The 5237-nt window shown below is 44.3% G+C and overlaps 1 long non-coding RNA gene across 1 annotated transcript; it reads right to left on the bottom strand.

Moving 5' to 3' along the window:
• Positions 1-309: 309 nt before the first annotated feature.
• On the bottom strand, positions 310-4057 carry LOC147008050 (uncharacterized). The gene is made up of 3 exons (XR_015053686.1): positions 3912-4057; positions 3529-3666; positions 310-413 (listed from the first exon to the last, which is right to left on the bottom strand). It is a non-coding gene; the product is annotated as an uncharacterized LOC147008050 (long non-coding RNA).
• Positions 4058-5237: the final 1180 nt, after the last annotated feature.

Raw genomic sequence — 5237 nt, 5'->3', positions numbered from 1 at the left:
TAAATTTACACACATTTAATGTGCACACATACATCGAAACAACTGTGTATAAACACACACACACACACACACACACACCAAGGATTCAATTCCTGCCACTCATTAATTCTTCCACTCTTGTGGATAAAAGGACAATGATACAAGTGAAGAGTGAAAGGAAGCAGACTTCCCACGTCCTCAGAAGGATGTTGTGAGTGCAGCATCTAATATCTTGAAGATTCACCAATTGTGACATCACACAGAACACACTCATATCATATATCATCATCTTTCAATGCGAAATAAAACATTCCATCACTGTCTGTGGCATGAAGGCTTCCAGGAAAATATATTATTGATGAACTTGCTCTTGTCTTTACCTGAGGTCCAATGACTCCTGGAGGACCAGGTGGCCCAGTTTTTCCTTGAAATCCCTGAAGGAAAGGAAAGAGAAAACAATTGCTCACCTTATCACAACCCTCTTTTCTCTGGGCCATCCTTTCTCTTGTCATCATCTCAAACCATGACATGTCATGCCTTCTGCTTTCACACAAGGCCGTCGTTCCATTGCAGCAGCTCATTCCTCAGCATTGTTGAAACCGATACAATGATGCAATGAGATAATCACTGAAATCCATGACACTACAATAATTAACTTAACCTTCAAATGGACCTTACTACTTGCATGAACACATCATCAAATCCTCGTACTCCCAGTTTTTTATCAAGTTCAATAATGACAGCACTTGAATCCCAAAAACGTCCAATTGGCTTCTGTAGAAAAGCATCAACAAGCACTCACTGGAAGTCATCATTGTAAACCTGAGACCAAAACTGCTGTTGTTAATACACCTGTCAGCCTGGTGAAAGTGAGATGGAGCTGTGATGTCAGCAGGTGTATAATAACGTGTTCACACAATGCGAAGAGGTAACAATCACGAGGCTAACAATCATTCACTAAACTTGACCGATAATAGTGAGCGTTTTACCTGAAACATGGTGTTCGCTGTACCTACAACTACAACCTACCTGATAGATGGTATAAGTTGTACCTAGAACTACAATCTGAAACTTGGTGTAAGCTGTCCCAACAACTACAATCTGTAGATCACGACAAGAAATAAGAATTTGGGAAATGGCAGCAAACATTGGCCTCCTGCAGGATTTTGAATGGTACCCAGGAATCTTGAACATCCACAAGTAAAGGCAAGCAGACAGGACACCCGGCTTAACATAACCTCCAAAGGCACACTCATTGATGCAACACCTGTATTTTTTTTAAACAGGTAGCATCGAATTTTTCATTGAACAGGGAACTGATGCCAGACTAGACAGCTCAAACACGAGCACGTTACCTTTGCAGGTATCCTGTGAACCCAAAACGGCTGTTACCATGACATGAGATCTCCCATGTAAACTCCGTTAGGTATGTAATCTGGGGAGAACGGGGAGGGGTGTTGGTTGGTTCCATTAAACCAATAAGAGAACGGGGAGGGGTGTTCAGTCATGGGGAGAATTACCTTTACCTGAGTCAGAATGTGTTGGAATTCAGACCAATTCGAGGAAGTCGAACCAAGCACGGGAGGACCTTGCCTCGTATGCTCCGGCCGCGAGACGAGGGACCAAGTGGAGGAGATCTGGAGATTTAAACAACCGAACTATAAAACAAGTCTGAAGACGACGATGGTTCACGAGCGGTATTTGACGATGCAGATTGTTTCAGAAGTCAAGGATGAGACAAAGTGATAATTTTTGACCAAGTTATAATTAATTATAGTGGCCTTCCATCAACAGCTGCAAAATGTCGAAAACCCGGTTTTCGTTCAACAACTTTCAAAATTTGACCTTTGCAAAACCTTTAAAGGTCACAAAACAATGTTGTGGACATTAAAATAAGGAATCAGGATACGTGCTATAGCTTATTGGAGTTAGTTCGTCGAAGAAGGTCGAAAACCCGGTTCGATTCCCACAACTTTGAAAATTTGACCTTTGTGGCCTTTGAAGGTCAAAGGTCAAGGATTATGACCTTTGGTGCAAAACTTCCTCTGGAACATTCCAGGAACAATATGACGTCATATCGGTTATATGGGATTTCACACTCCTCGGATTATCCATACTTTGATTAAATCAGCGTAAAAAACAAACTTGAAGGGGGCGCCACGGGCAAGGTGTTCGAGATAGAGAAAAATGGTTTCAAGACTTTAGGTGGGGAATGACCTCAAGATTATGCATAAAAAATATTGTCATCCTTGCTCTCAAAGTTTGGGCGATCGAATGATTTTTATATCAAAATTCGCAGTTTTTTATGTTTTTGACCTTGTGACCTTGACCTTGGGACGAAAATGAAAAATCGGACAAGGGCAAGTTTTAGATAATTCATTTTGCTTTTCAAATACCGAAGAATCCGTTGTATTCAGTCAATTCCCTCCTCTCCCCCGCCACACTTTCCCCCCTCCCCTCCCCTCTCTACTATCATCCCTATCCCTCTCTCTCCCACCCCTATCCTCTCTCCAACCTTCTTCCTCCTCAATCCTTCCCCTCCCCCTCTCTCCCTCTTCCCCTCTCACCTCCATCCACTCTCACGTCCCTCCTCGCCTCTATCCTTCCCATCCCTCCTTTCCCTCGTCCCCTCCCCTCCTCTCCCTCTTCCCCTACCTCCTCTCCCTCTTATCTTGAATATTCCCATCAGCGAAGCGACAGGTAGTATTTGCTGGTAAACAAGTAAACAAACACGAATTAAGCTTTAAATTTTTCATTTTCACACTTTTCTCAATTAAAAGAGGTGATGATTAACTATAAATTATTTAATTAGTCAGGTGCTCATGAGAGTTCAAGTCCCTGACCCTCAGTGATGGGTAATGTTGTTAAAAGTGTCCTTTATGATCCATCCATGAAGACCACACTCTGTACAGAGAGAGCATCAGTGCTGCGACAGCAGTTACCTGAGTTATTGGACACAATCCTGGACAGGTGACCACTCTGACACAGGATACTCAAACGGCTCAATCATCCCAGCAAGCTGGTATCACTTTGCCAACCTCAGAAGGATGACAAGCTGAGTCAACCCCACCTGGTATTAATTCAACAGCCAAGTATGATTTGAAATGAGGACCCATGTAAACAAAGCCCACCTCCCCAACCATTAAACCAACACCAGGTATATTTTTATGATATTTTATCAGAACAGATAAACAGAGTCGGTACAAACACACCTATCCCATGACAATGGTTTCATAACAGTTCTTACAGCAGGTCAAAAGGTCGAGGTCACAGCTTGAGGTTAAAATTTCGTGAAAAATGATTTTGGGTCAAACTTTGACCTTGAACTTGTGACTTCCATCCATCGAGCAGAATTAATTAGTTTCCGGGTAAACTCTCACTAACTCTGCTTTACAAACAGCTGACTGGTTGAGTGGTAACTAAGTTCACCCTTCACATCTTTAAATATAATATTGAACATAATTTGGCCTAAAATAAGGTTGTTAGAGGACGAGCTATAAACTCCCAACCTGGTGATGCACAGGGAAGGTGTTGCATCAGTGAGCATACCTTCCTCTGAAAGCAAAGGTAAGTCTCTTGTCTTCTCATCCAGTGATTCCTCGAGGACGTTAAAGATGCCACTGGAGTCCTCAAGAACAGGCCATTGTGTGCCGGTGCAGAGGCCCATAATCACAAGTAAATCTTCATCTGATTTGTTGTAAACGAGATTAAAGAGGAATCGAATGATGAATGAAGTGATGAGGTATAAAATGATGTCATACATGTACAAGAGGGAGGGTAACATGTCATGGATGGGATTTCCATTCACAATTCAATTCCGACTCCGCTCCAGACATCGTGACATTCACTAAATCAATGAGTTCCTGTGTTGGTACACAGCACGGATCAGCACGGGAAACACAAGTTCTCGGTACGGAGTGAACGTCACGTACCGGGTCTCGGGTGAACCGACCATGGACCCGCGGTCTTCCGGAGAACCTCCCGGGGATCCCGTGGTGTTCTCTCTGAGATCTCGGGTCATGGTGGACCGCACGTCGTGTCGGTGAAGGACGGTACGCTGTGGTAACCGAGTGAAGAGCGCGAGCTGTTTTTGGAAAATGCGAACCGCGAGATCGCGGTGTCTGATTGGTTCCCGCCACATCACGTGTCCATGATTTAAAATAAATCCAAATTTGAACGTTTCGTTTTAACGGATTGTTTGTGTTTCAGATTGTGTTGGAAAAGTGGAAAATCGAGTCCGAGTTCGTCGATGATAATTCCCTCGATACGAAACAACGTTCTTTATTTTCTGTTTTTGTATTTATCGACAATCTTCCCTCCATAACGGAGTTATATATGGGTATGTGGGTATGTAGGTGGGTATGTATCATCTACTCCTCCGGGAGGATTTGACCGAGGAAGCTGGGTTTCAGGGATTAATGAGGGAACCCCGACATTGTGTCTGTGCAAGTTCCGATTGATTCCATCAAGTTTTGAGGAAAAAGTTAATTTCGGACCCTTCGGGACCCCCATTCATGATGATAGGAGGAAAACCACGGGGTAACCTTCCCGGGTCAGATTATGGTCACGTGTGTGTCCGAGTGGTGCTCGGGTTTCGTCCACCAGTCGACGGTCTCCTTGGGTTAACCTGAGGCTGTCCCTTCGGGTGAGCACCTGGAATGTCCTTTCCACAAGAGAGGATGATCACCTGTCTCTGTTATGGTGGACAAGCTTGAAATGGCGGACGAGCTCGAAATGGCGGACGAGCTCGAAATGGCGGACGAGCTCGAAATGGCGGACGAGCTCGAAACAGAAGAGCAGGTTTTTAGGACACGTGAACTGATGCCGTCCAGTCCAGTAGCAGAGTCAGAGTCGAGGGTTGAACCTTCTCTACCTTCTGTGGTGCAAAAGACAGAATCCAGCAACAGTTGAGTATGACAGGTAAGGAAAGGTACCGACAGTGAGGGGTTGAGGATGCAAGGTTTGTAAAGAAGCACAGAATTGAGACATTCGGTCTTCTCATGAGCAGAGTTGGCGATGGTGCCACTTGAAGAGCGGGAAGGAGTGTCAGAGCAGCATCCACCGGAGACAAACTTGATAAGGTGCCACAAGGTTTCAGAGGAGGGAGACAAGTTTGAAAGTTCATTATCGAGGTTGGACAGATATTGAGGTTCTCCTTGGAGTGGACATAGACAAGTTGATTGTTGTGGACTTTTTTGGGAAGCAATGAAATTGCCTTTGATCGGATTTGCTTCCTGGGGAGAGAATCCAAGTTGCTT

Source organism: Eptatretus burgeri, chromosome 22, assembly GCF_056783735.1.
Source record: "Eptatretus burgeri isolate ZD-2024b chromosome 22, Ebu_testis_v1, whole genome shotgun sequence".
NCBI classification, from domain to species: Eukaryota; Metazoa; Chordata; class Myxini; order Myxiniformes; family Myxinidae; genus Eptatretus; species Eptatretus burgeri.
The sequence above is the reverse complement of the archived record's forward strand: the minus strand, read 5'-3'. Positions and strand labels throughout refer to the sequence as shown.